The sequence below is a fragment of the Mchenga conophoros genome, linkage group LG19 (assembly GCF_057382185.1).
Source record: "Mchenga conophoros isolate Kocher_MC1m ecotype Shallow Benthic linkage group LG19, M_conophoros_male_GT1.1, whole genome shotgun sequence".
Taxonomy (NCBI): Eukaryota; Metazoa; Chordata; class Actinopteri; order Cichliformes; family Cichlidae; genus Mchenga; species Mchenga conophoros.
In genome coordinates this window covers 17,055,606-17,069,464 of record NC_140544.1, presented here as the reverse complement: position 1 = coordinate 17,069,464, position 13,859 = coordinate 17,055,606, and the positions used below count along the sequence as shown (strand labels likewise).

The 13,859-nt window shown below is 39.4% G+C and overlaps 1 protein-coding gene across 1 annotated transcript in view; it reads right to left on the bottom strand.

The window, feature by feature from the left end:
* babam2 (BRISC and BRCA1 A complex member 2) overlaps window positions 1–13,859 on the bottom strand; it is a 118,537-nt gene that overhangs the window by 62,476 nt on the left and 42,202 nt on the right. The window lies entirely within an intron of this gene.

Below are 13,859 nucleotides of genomic sequence, written 5' to 3'. Positions count from 1 at the left end.
ACTTTTTCTCTTTGTGGCCGGATATAAACATGTTTATTTCTGGTAGAATTTTAGGCATTTTCAAAATGGGAGTCTACAGATCTTGTCTTTTAGTTGTATTTCTGGTGTTCAAATATGCTTCCTAACATTTAAATACAAAAAGCAATAACAGTATTGCCCCTAAATGATATCCCACTGGTGCCAGTTTAAAAGTACTTTGATAAACCTTGCAGGTTGCTTCATAATCATTTTTCCTTTAGTTCAAAGATATTTGTTATTAAACCTGCAATTTTCTATTCATTAGTTTCCACCAAGGCAAGCAGCCCACTAGACCAAAAGATTTAATAATATGCAGCTCTATTCATGTTGTTCCAGCATGACATCACTACATAGGAGTGGGAAGGTATGGAAAGCTAAATGTATTTAAATACAAAAGTAAAAGCCTGTAACTGTTTAGCTACATAATAATGGAAACTAATGTTTTTGTCAACAGGTTACATATTTTTATGAATATACATATGACAGCCAACATTACCAATTATGTGCATCTTTTTATTAGTGTCAGGGAGGCCACGGTCTGCTGATGTAACACTTACACTCAAAAATAATCCACCACCTACCAGCCCACTGTAACCTCCTCTTTTGCAACGGCATCCAGCTTCTTGCAACAGTGGAGTTTCAGTTTGCTGTGTCAGCACAGTCAGGAGAGCAGTGTGCATTTCCTGGCTTAACTTTGGACTCAGACCCATCAAGGAGCAGGTTTTACCCTCACTTGCTATTATTTCGTAATATAAACTGTCACTGCTCTTTTTTTCCCCATTAGATGTATATTTCCGCTAGGTTGTTTCAAATCAGTTATAAGATGAATATTAACTAATACACAGAGAATAAAAAAAAATCTGTATCTAAACACTTTTTGCACTTCTATTTTACACCTTTTATGCCTGACATTTAAATTCATCTTGGAGCGCATACCAAGCTATAATACATCCTGTCGTTTAAAAGCCACATAATTGTTCATCTGCATGGAAGCATTGGCTGGCCTTTTCAGATTTCAGTCGTACACTACATTAGTGAAGCCCAAACTGGCAATTACTTGACAATGTCTTTTGGGCAACTTGCTTTCCCAGTAAATGCCATGTCTCAGTGCTATACGAATACGCCATCACTCAGCAACAGCGCTTTCAAAAAACATGCTGAAAATAGAATGAATGCATCTGGATATGCTTTGGTTTACCCTCATTTTACTCAAGGCACAGCTGAAAAGTGGCTATGTAATTCCAGCACTGGAAGTGATAAATGTGCACTGAAAAAAAATCATTAATGAATAAATACACATAGCCTGCTTAGGACAAAGATGATGACAGCACAGATAGCAAACTGTCTCTGGAAAAAGGCATCTTGGCTTCAAGCCTCACCACAAGCAATTACAAGTAAGAGGAGTCCAAACCCGATTTAAATCTTCTTGAATGATACAAGTATTCATGTAGCTATTAAAAAAAGTTTGGTGTTTTTTTTTTTTTGCACATGTGTGTGCAACATTTATTCTTTAAGCATTCCAAACAAAAATAATAATTTAATATTATTATATCCATCTTCCATCTATTTCATATTATATCTATTTCAGGACAAATTATTTTCTTTGCCCCACTGGGTTATCACTGTAATGAGCACCCAAGGATACAGGTTCAGCAGGAAAGCACTACTTTTTTGTACCACTGGCAGAGGTTGAACAAAAAAAGAGATGAGACTGAAGAGGCAGAGTTGAGACACAAGAGCAGCACTCTCTGAACATTATGGGAGTAACCTGCAATTATTTTATAGCTCTTAAGATTCCTGAGCTCTTAGTCAGTGTTTACTGTGCAAGGGCACGGCAAGGCCACAAATTACAACCACTTGCTGAGACTGGGCAGACAAACAGGTAATGGAGGGGAAGGCGACCATTAGGTAATATTTTGATGTTACTGTTTTTGCCTTTTGTCATGTGATGACAAGAAATGGTGTCACTGCAGTTTTTTTAAGCTGGATAATGGAGAAAAAAAGAAAGAAATCTATTCAATGATTAAATGAAAACAACTATTCTGGCCTGATGTGAAACTGTGGTAAAAACCACACAGCAGCAGATAAAGGAGATAGAGAGCAAGAGGTAGTGATTTCCGCGCTCAGGTCATGACACAGCAGATGAAACAGTGGCCAGGTGCAGTAAGTACGCTGGTCGTAACTTAATGAATAATATGAATTGTTATCCAATATACCACACATAAACAGTAAAGTTTACTAGTTGTCTAGTCTTCCTCCAAATACAAACAACCTTTAGAATAAAGTCAAGGAAAAAAGTATGAATTTATGTAATTATTATATTATTACCACTTATGAACATACAAAAAGGCCAAAAGTTGGCTTTTCATGAGTTAGATTAGAGTGAGCTTAATTGAATATAATATTCACTGCCAGGAGTGCATACTAAGGATAAAGCTGTATTATCTATTTTTTAACTATATAATTAGAGCTGTGGGTTAAAAAGTGCAAATATAAGACATCTACAGGCAGATTATGCGCATAAGTCTGTATATACTATAGCTAAGTCTTCAACAGAAATCTCTGTATTTTCCCAGTATTTTTGTCTGTTCGATTTTTAAAAAAAATGCTTTGGTAAATTTAAAAAAAGGTAATTATTACAACCTCTTTGATTTCGCTTGCGGTGAGGCCAAAACATCAGCAAAAAGCGTGTAAGGCAGTTTATAACCATATTCTTTCAGCTGCAACCCCAGTGGTGTTGCACGTGTGAGAGTAAGCAACGAGTAAGGCAGGCTGACCCACAAGGTCAAGGCTTAGAAGAATATCTATAATAAGGCTTAACAAACATAAAATTGCTTGAAGCTAACAGGAATAAAGATTCTCCTAAGAATCTGTGTTTCCTCATGATGCTTATCAGGGAAAGAAAGACTTTGCTCTTTCTTACTATCAACACACAAAGATTCAAGGGATCTTTTAGAAATGTTAAAGCCTTTTTTTTCCCAGAAAACTGATATGTCATATTTGATATATGTTGATATCTTCAACGTAACTTGCCTAGAGAAGTTAGGTATGCAGTATAAGTTACAGTGGCAATTTATCCCATTAAGAAGAGAATCACGGTCATCACACTGAAAAGGTTTAGAGCTGACATTACACTGATAAGCCCCTAACCCTGCTTTACATTACTCAGAGCTAAAACTTGTTTTCCTATGATGAAAGAATAATTTTAAATACAAACTTTATAAGAAAATATCCAAATGTAGACAGAGATAAGCTGTTCACTATACTCAACAACTATGTCATCAACAAGTGGCATTATACTGACCCAGAAAACAGTTTCTGAAATTAAAATGTTTTGTATTCTTTGTTCCCCTGATACAAGTGTTACCATATTCTGGTATTTTTAGCCGGCCAGCACCACACACACCTCAGCCGGATAAAATAACAGGTGCTTTGTTCACATGTTCACAAGTGCACATGTTTCTGAAAGTGTTGTGTGCATGGGTGTACGCAAGTTGTTTTCCAGGTTTCTGCAAAGAATTGTGAAAGACTCATCATGTGACGCACCGGACCATCTTCAGCCACGACTTCTCCAAAAGCTCAACTGCCGCGCGTAGGGGGACGTGACCCGAACACAAAACCGCAACAACAAAAACCTCATGAGGGGTTGGGAAAGGAGTGGCAATTATGTGGCAACTGGGGAGGTAAGGTAACCGCTGCAGCCGCTGCAGGCTGATCTCCATTTTGTCCACCAGGAGAGGAAAAAAAAAGTGAGAAACTGGACAAAAACAAAAACCAATCATGAATGGCGTTCTGGCATCCTCAAAAGGTGCTCCATCGCCAGTGGTGTTTCAGCAGTGTAGGCGGTCACAGTAAGGGGCTTTGTGTCAGTCTCCAGCTCTGTTAATCTGGACTTTCTGAGGAAGTGATGTGGGGGTAAACTGGTTTATTTTTTGTTCCTTTCTCCCCCCTCTGTAATAGTAGTGCAGGAAAAATGCAAAGTTTTTTCTTTTTTTGAGCTTCCCACAATTTACTTCTAGAACTTACAGAATCATACATTTAGTTATGGCACCTTTACATTCATGTAAAAATCTGACTGGAAAGCATGTTCAGTTTAAATCCTCAACTGTCCTTTGATGTCTATCTGGGAAGACAACATGTCAGAGATCAGGGGAATTGCCCATCACGGAGAGGAGATGACCTTTGACTGACAGCTGTGACACCTAAAATAATACATAATGGAAAACAACGTGAATATGGTCAAAGAAAAGAAGAATTTTGAACAAATGTATTTTTTTATACTTCTTTTTACAAAGACACTGCTCTAAATGACTTCACTCTGTATCTCATTCTCTGCTGGCCTTCTCTGTTCTGTGTGTTCTCTGATTTAGAGTACACCCTTAGCATCAGCACTCCTTATAATTTTACATGCAGGTCTTTCCTGAAAAAGAAATCCTGATCAGTGATGCAACCTGTTTAAACCAGGTGGGGAGAGAGTAGCAGGAAAAGGAGCATAAGGAGAAAGAGATGAAGGATGAGGAGGAGAATAGGAAGAGTAGGAAGGAGGAGAAAAAGAAAGAAAAGAAGAAAGAAAGTCCAGTAAAAAGATAAATAAGGATAACTTTGAACTGTGAAAAAGGAAAGCTGCTTTAGTTGAAATAGGGAGATGGAAGAGAAAAGAAAAGGTCCCTTTTAATGACTTGAAAAAACAATGCTGTGTGCTAACAATACCTGCACATGCACACACTGAGAGGGAGAGAATTGCTTTTATTTCTTCTCCACATGACTGATAGTGCTGCACATTTTCAACACCGTAAAATAAAACGATCAATTTCAATGCACAAATTCAAGTTCAACCAGTGTGTTTGTGAATCTTGCAGGTAAAAATAAAAATGTTTTTCAATTTGATTTCCATTCATAATTGGCTTTCTGTAAACCGAATAAAAATTAAATGACAAACATCAATCAACGCTATTATTCAGCTCTGCCGATAAATGCTCTGATAATGGCTCCATTGTATGATGTAAATGAGTTCATTTCCTGGAAATGACTGACTGCTATTAACATTCTTGATCTATTTTAAAACCTCACTTTGTCAATAAAGAAATACAGAGAGGACAAGACGAGTGGGTTGGTAAAAATCAATTGTTTTGAATAAATAACACCCACTTAATCAGCCCCATGAATTAATCAAAGGCTGACCTCGTGCTTTCAGTAATGCTTCCGGTTTGATCCCTTCACAACCCATTTAATGCCACAGCAGAAGGAAAACTCTTCAGCATGCTATAAGCTATAGGTCATACAGATATTGTTCTGCTTTTGGTTGTGGAGTCAAAACCCAAATTATGCAGAAAAAAAAGAGGCAACAGCTTTGAGTGGGGGTTAATGATTCAAATGACATTTAACTAGCACTGCTCTATACCTTAGAGCGTTTCAGCAATGTAAATAACAAGGGCATTAAAAAAAAAGCTATATTTAATATTTAAAAGAAACACTACAGTGTCTCCAGGGTATCTGTTCAGCTCAGATATATTTCAAAATAAAATAACTAAAGTCACAAGACAACTGCAAGACAACTTTCATCACATATAACCTTGGATTGTGCTGAAAGGAAACTCCTGCATCCCTCCGTACCAGATTTTCCTTAATGAAACAAAGTAGCTGATCATGCCCAAGTTGGCTGCTGGGAAAAATTTGGATGCATAAACGTCGAACACTAGCATATATTTAATTTAAGGGTGTTCATGGCAGAATTTGCCACGGCAATTAATCCGATCTTAATTTCAATCTGTTTATGGGTGTCAACAATTGGGAAAACAAGATAATCCGGTTTAAAAACAATGAATTATTTGCAACAATTTTTACTACAAATCCCTCACTTGTCTTGCATTATAATTGAAGCGTAGCCCCATTTAAACTGCATCTGAAATTTTAGCTCAAAGTCACTCAATGTTTAGCTCAACAGAAGGAGATTTTATCTACAGGGGAGTACACACTAAAAAGTGTAAAGTGCTTGGAAAGAAAGCGACTGGACTTCTTTAAGTTTCTATGTGGACGAATCATTAACAGTGTCCTGCAGCTGTCTCTGTCTCCATTAGCTGAGGGTCTCTTAAATGATCCACTATGGGGTTGTTGGTTGGTGGCTTTGGCTCTCTGATGCTACTCCTTTGGCTCCCCGGAGGCAAGCAGGGGCCGGAGATAGTCCCTGGTAAGATGGGTTTAATGATCAGTAACCTCATCTAGTCTGTGCTCAACTCCCAAAGAGATGACCCTGTGCCCCTCCACATGCTTTTATTCAATTTACTGTTTTTATGTTAGGAAAGAGAGAGCGAGAAAAAGGATGTAAACACACAAAACTGTAGACAATTTGATTGAGAAAAATATGATATTTAGGAGCCATTCTGCAGCATTGGTAACATTCCTCAATAATCAAATATTATTTAAATGTCACTTTTCTAACAATCTTTCCGTCCTTTTTTAGTTTGCCCTCATTAGCATGACTTGTGTCGTGTTCCCCTGTGTCTCCTTCTTTCTGCTAGTTGGATCTTGCATTAGCGTGTTTGCCTAATGCCTTTTCCTCATCTAAAGTGTGCACCTTTCTTGAATGCAGACTTGTATTTTTGGATTTTCTTTTCTCTTTCGCAAAGAGTCCTTTACACAACAGACACATTGTCACATGCTTGCCCCTCACTCCGCTTTGAACCCAAGCAATAGCCTCAATCTGTCCTCGGCTCCGTCGGCATACTCTCACCCTCCTGCTGCCGAGGTGAAAGTTAGCACCATTGTTAGACAGCCCTCGGGAGCACATTTTAGGAGGACCATTAAACGTGAGTTATAGTCTGCGTTGAATCCATTTAGGTAGTGTTTGACATCGTTGTTTGCTGTTATACTGCACGTCTGCACTGCGCCATCACGAGTCAGACTGAGCTGATCATGCGGGTCTTGGAGCAGATAAATAGTGAACAACGATCACTTTTTCTGAAACACAGGAAAGAGAAGCCTGAGACCGGCTATAAAAAAGACATGAAAATGTCTACAATGCAAGAACACTTGGATTAGCACTGAAAGCAAGCTTTGCTTTTCTTTCATGGAGGCATTATCCTTGTGCAGATCAACATTAGCGGTACATTAGTTTGTGTTTGCACTGCACAGACCTGTCACAGGAGTTGCAGCATGCATTTAGTTACTATCAGGTTTTACATTTCTCAAATATTCTGAATCGCAAAATATATATATAAACATTTCTTTTAACAGATTAGACTTGACCTATTTGATCTATACATTTGATCTTTTCCATGCTTTATTGTAAATACAATATGTCCAAAAGTTGATTCTGTTCATCTGGACGTAGCGTTTTGTGGGAGAAACGTTTCATCACTCATCCAAGTGACTGTTTCAGTCTCAGCTGACTGCAGGTTTCCCCAATCTTATAAACAGTACATTTGAATAATAACTGAAACCAGCCCACTGAGGAACAAAGGGCTGGGAGGTCAGGTCCTTAATCTTAATTATGCAAATTCTCATGACCATTGATCAACAACCACTGACCAAAACCCACTGATCAAAGACCACTGATCAATGGCCATGAGTAACATTCACAGAGAGTTGGGGAATGGCTGCAATCACAGCATTGTAAGATGGCGAAAGATGTACCCTTAGGCCCCCTCCCAGATTCAGAGATGGTCTTTCCCTTTTCACGTAAATGGCCTCCTTGACTCCGCGCTCAAACCAGCATTCCTCCCTGTCCAGGATGTGCACATCCTCATCCTTGAAAGAGTGTCCACTGGCCTGTAGGTGTAAATAGACTGCAGAGTCCTGACCTGACCAGGTAGCTCTTCTGTGTTGTGCCATCCACTTCGCCAGAGGTTGTTTGGTTTCCCCGATGTATAAATCCTGGCAGTCCTCCTGGCACTTAACAGCGTCCACTATGTTACTCTGTTTGTGTCGGGGGACCCGATCCTTGGGGTGGACCAATTTTTGGCGCAGCGTGTTTTGGGGTTTAAAAGCCACAGAGACCCGGTGTTTAGAAAAAATGCGTCTCACTGCTCCGATACTCCTGACACATATGGGATCACTACAGGTTTTCGCTTGGGCAGCGGTTGTCCTTCTCTCCTGGGTCGGCTGGAGCACCTGGATGAGTAACGAAACGTTTCTCCCACAAAACGCTACGTCCAGATGAACAGAATCAACTTTTGGAGATTTACTTTCCTGGATGATTGAGAATGCATGAAGACGTATATACAATATGGTTTTATGAGATTTGCATTCTGTTTTTATTCACATGTTATGCAGCATCCCAACTTTTTTGGACTACACCGTGTACAAAATTCTCTGCTGCTTATGCCTGGTGAGGAGTAAATAATGGCAGAGTCCACAAACCAGAGAGAGTAGTTTCCACTCTCATTTAGCAATACTGTGGATTTTGGTCAGTAGGCGGTAAACGTGTGAAACCTTAACTGCACTGACTACAGAGATATTTAATCAGTCTTATGAATTGGCTTCTGATTAAACTTCACACAGTGCAGCTCTCTGGCAGTTTGATTGTTTCCCGTTTCATGCTGAGAAAAAGTTCATTACTTCACCTTTGTCACAGCATCAAATGTTAATTTTATATAATATCAATATTTACATTTTTTTGTATTGTGAAAAATAAAAACAGATTTTGTCTGCTTGTGAAAATAACGACATATTTGAATGATTTGATTCTATGTGGGTTATTAAAATGTGATGTCAGATCAATTTTGACAGTGCCACCCACCAAGCCAATTCCCCTCTGTGATTTTTTTTTTACTTGCTTTGCTTTTTAAATGCTGACTAATTACAATCAAGATGTAGCTGCAAACCATGACTTAAGTTTGTATTCTTTCACAAATCCTGCCTTTGTTGAGCTGATCTTTAAAAAAAAAAAAACATGTTGGGAAATGAAAAGGAATTACAAAAATAATCAAGTCAATGATGCTGGAACAACAAATTAGAAGACAGAACGAGGGCCCACGGCTCTGCTTCACCCTGACCCTCCCCTGTCAGTTGCTGCCTGTGGAGCTTCGAAGGTTAAAGTGTGTGTGTGTGTGTGTGTGTGTGTGTGAGAGAGAGAGAGCAGGAGTGTGAGGATGTAGGACCAAAAATAATTAGAGTACAAATAATTAGATGCAAGCGCTCTTGTTGAAGAGTGCACAGCTTGCACAGACAAAAACGAGGATAGAGGGATGCTCGAGGCTCAATACAACCCACCCTCTGGTCATTTTGGCTAGAAGCAAAGTGGTGGTGGTGGTGGGGGCCTACGGTTTACATTGGGGAGGCTGGGAATGGAGGGGGAAAAAAAATTAAGTCGTATAAATAAAAATCTGATAAATCTGGCCTTAAATAAGGAAGGTAACATTCTGCAAAACATACATTATTGATTAATTTCTAATTACTAATTAGCATGTTTTGGAAAACAATGCAGAGATTTACACATTGCTGTAAAACCACAGAGAATTTTGCAATAATAGAAATCTTTTGTACATTTTACTGCAAAATATTGTTTTTGGGTTTTTTCTCTTTCCCCAAACACTGAAAAGTCTTATTTTAGAATTGTTATAACAATTATTTTCATTTTGCTGGGTTTAGACTGGTTGTTGCGGATGTTTATACAGGCAGTATAAGTAAGATGGATGCAGCTGCTTGCTCTTAAAAGTGAAGCTAACGGGAAAGCGCTTTAAAATCTGCCATTTTTTTAAAGGCCAGCAGGGGGAGACTCCTCTGGTTGCAGAAAGAGTTCTTTTTAAATAAAAGTCTAGGAAAAAATGTATTATTACATGAGAAAGAATAGAGCTGATAGAGCAACTAGGGAAGTAAGTAATTTGAGACAGAGTGAAATTCCATAGCAAATAGTCTAACCAGGGGTCACCTTTAGAGTGCTTGTTAAAACGCTACAAGCAGAATGCCTGTAACTATAAAATAACTATAAAATGCAGGAAATGCAGGGCAACTGCAACAATGCTGAAATCTTGCTCATTACAGTTCAAGATATACAAGAAACTGAATTCGGGGTACATGCAGGACGACACACAGACCCAGATTTTACAGTAACAAACTGTCTATGGCGATAACAGCGGAAACTATTACATTTTACATAGCACTGAGCACTTATATATTTAAAACAGGTAGAGTTTAAACTAATGTGAAAAACAAACAAACTGGTAAATCTAGCTGGTGTTACTTTGTTTTATCCAACAGGAACATTTCATACATAAAACTGTCTAAAATAATTTATATTTGGGAATTTAGTTATTTTTTTAATACAGGGTGTGTCTTTAGTTTTTTTGTGTGTTAATTTTAACACAATCCTGGTTTAAAAAATACTTAAAATATTTGATAAGTGTGCATTAAAGGTTTTAGTAACAGTAAATCCGTTCATAATTAGGGCAAACAATTCTAGGAAACTGTCTAATTTAGTTTTTTCTGACAACTACATCAGTTTAAAAAATTAAAATGTTAACCCAAGCAAATGAAACACTGACTAAATAAATAAAGCTATTACTGAATATAATATAACTAAAGTAAACTAGACGTACCAAAACTTGAGTAAGTCATCTGTCCTTGACACTGATTGAAATGGCAGAGATTGTGGCTGAGGAGGAGAAATTGCTCAGTGAAGCGTTCATTTTTCAATGCACACAAAGCTACACAACAGAGCAGATACCAGTTAGCTCACTAGGCTTGGGTAACCTGAGACAACCTATTAGATCAATGCTAACCACACATCCAACACGCAGACCACAGTCAGTTTGGAGCTGGTGAGACGGGTCAGTGCTTGTGCGGGAAACAAAACTCAAGTGAAGCGATAATGGCAGGTTCAGTCACGAATGGGGCTCACTCCACACTGATCAGCGTGGATATTTAGAAGCAAGCTACCCCTGCATATAAACAGTGTGGACAGAGGACGGTCGGGAGCAAAAGGTAGCTCATTTAAAGAAAAACTCAAAGCCTTTAAAGGAAAATATTCATGGTTGAAAAATAAACGTTGACACCACCCATGTTGTGAAACCTAACCAACATGCATAAACGTGCTGTGCAGTTCGAGGTCAGAGGCTAGCACTAAATGAGAGGGGATGAGTAAAAGCAGCTTCAAATGGGTGACAAGCAAGAGGTCAAGGTACGATCAAAGGATGAGACACTAAAACGGTGCCCAAGAGGACTCCGTGGCCTTTAAAGGGGGAGAAAACTGCCAACATCCATCTGTGTGCATTTCACTCCCCTTCATCTCAGCGCTCAGCGTCCTTCCCACTCCTTTCGTTTTGACTATGACGGGCTGCCCCCTTTAAAAGAATGAAATAAATAAAGTAGCATTCCTCCCCCCTCCCTGAGGGTGGGCAGCCCATGCAGGAAGGTAAACATGTCCACTGTGGTGAGCTCAGACCACGCGGATGCATTGCTGCAGGTAACAGTCGTCCTCCACAGCTCTGTGCCCACCAGCAACATCTCAGCATCCACTAGTAGTGCACACTAGCCTATGTCTGAACAGATTTCCACTTCACTGCCAAACCGTCTCTCCTCAAGCAAGGACATCCACGGATTTGACGGGGAGGTTGATTCAAATCAGGGTCAACAGTCTTACCTCTACCTACAGCACCTGGCTGATGGCGTGTATTCTGTCTGGAAAGCGTCACCTTTTTGACTTCTGAAGTGCCGACTTTTTTTTGTAAAGGCTTTCTATTAGACAGGTTGGAATTCATCTTGAAGGCTTAGTGGGTGTTCAGATGAAAACGGCCCCGCGATAAAATAATGCAAGGGGCAGAGCTGATGAGAAAAGGTTGCTTCAGGTAACGGTGAGACACTGGAGTACAATATCTAGTGAGAAACTGCAGATTCAAAAGGATCCAGACTAGATTTATCAACTGGTCACCAAAATTACTTGCAATCTCCCTATGGATATTATAAAACCAAAATGCAATCACCAAGCAACCAAATTTTTCCTAGTTATTTTTACATTAGGGTGAATGAACCATTAGCAAATAAGCTAATGTTAGTTAGTACTAGCAATAAGAAAGCCTGCTTTACCTAAAGAAGCCATCTTTCCCAGCAGGTAGAAAATACGGTCTTTGATACATGGAAGTATTGAGTGTCTAAGCTCAGCTAATTCACCCCAACTCCAAGAACTGATATGGTGACCTAGGCATTTTTGAATCAGCTAACGAGATACATACAGTGTAGATAAGTTACAGCTAGCAGACTAACAGCTGAAAAACATATACAGAAGTACAACGTATCAAATTATTACAGAAGTCAGTGAAATCCGTAACACTAAATTATATCTTGGTTCAAACATTACTGATTTTAACCATCAGTGAATCATGTAATGGCACAAAGCAATAAGTGTAAAATATTAGTAACAGCTAACTTAGGGGAGGTCAGCCAGTTCACTGTAATGAAACATGTATCAAGTACTGGTAGCTTTGCCATGTCCAAGTCTGCTTTGGTGCCACGATAACGACACTCAGACACACAATATACCCTAGACTCTCAGATGCTGTAGACGAGCTGGAAGTCTGGAAGCTTCACACAAACATGAAAGAAACGCTGACTTCCGCAGAGTTAACTATCACGTTTTTTTCTCGTGAAGTTATTCAGAGCATCTGCACATGTAAACAAATGAATCCATTAAATCACACACAATATAAACCGTTTACTCCAAAATATTCAATCATGAAAAAAAATGCATGCATGCAATCACAGTCAGCGACCCACAAGCCGAGGATAGCTGGAAACGTTGTGTTAGTGTACTATATTTACACACAGAATGATGTAAACAAAGAGTTATCCAGTGGAAAAAAAGAGCATGGGTGAAGTTCAGTTTAACTAATTTGTGATTCCAATGCTTCTTCTTGTGAGGAATACATAGGCCATGTCTGTCTCCTCTGTAAAAGCACAGAATCACATCAAATGCATGAACGTGCATTGCACAAAAAGCAATCAACTTGAACTAATCGCACAACAACTGCCAAACTGAAAATTCAGGTCATCTATTTGGCGTACAGTACACTGATGTTCTTAGAGTCCAGCCTATACGCTGCATAATCCCGTTCCTCTTTTTTAATGCGTAGGTGGACAAGGTGTGGGCTGATGTTCATTACTTTCCTCTCTGCGAGTCGATACTCTTCCTTAGTCTTCAAGTGCTCCCTCGGTGATGCTATGTATACCCTAGCTGCCAAATACAGCATTATACAGAGTGTGTGTGTCTGTCTGTGTGTGTGTGTGCTCTCACATGTAGAGAAGAGAAAATGATAAGATGAGGGTGACAGGAATACTCATCTACATCCAAGATTTGGTCTATAATAATATATGTAAATATGAAAGAGAGTTCTTTGACAATATTGTTTCTCTGCTACAGAGCTACCACCACCCACTGGTGAAAGGTGTCAGTGTGTGCCCAGCTTCTGTAAATGACAGGAAGCATGTTGCTAAAAAAATGTCACCAACAGTGCTCTCTCAAGAGCTGAACCTAGAAGCTTTCCTGCCTCAAGACGTCTGGGACCAAAAAAAAAAAAATCCACCATCACTGGTAATGTGAAATATGACTTTGGATGAGACCAGTCTCAGGGCTTCAGGTCTGACAGACATGGGGGGGATGACAAAGGATGATGATGGTTGTTGTTTCCCTTATGTTTCCAATCACACAAACAGAGGCCGGGCTGAAAAAGGCCAGAGAGCCTCAGCCTCCTCAGCCGGCAGGCGGTTCAAAATCAGGGGACAGAGTGAAAAGAGAACTAAGATGAGGGAGAGTGAGAGAGGGGTAAAGGCAATAAGAGAGAGAGCGAGAGAGAGCGAGAGAGAGCTAAGCTGCCTGCAGACACCACGCGGCTCAGAGCAGATCGACAGTG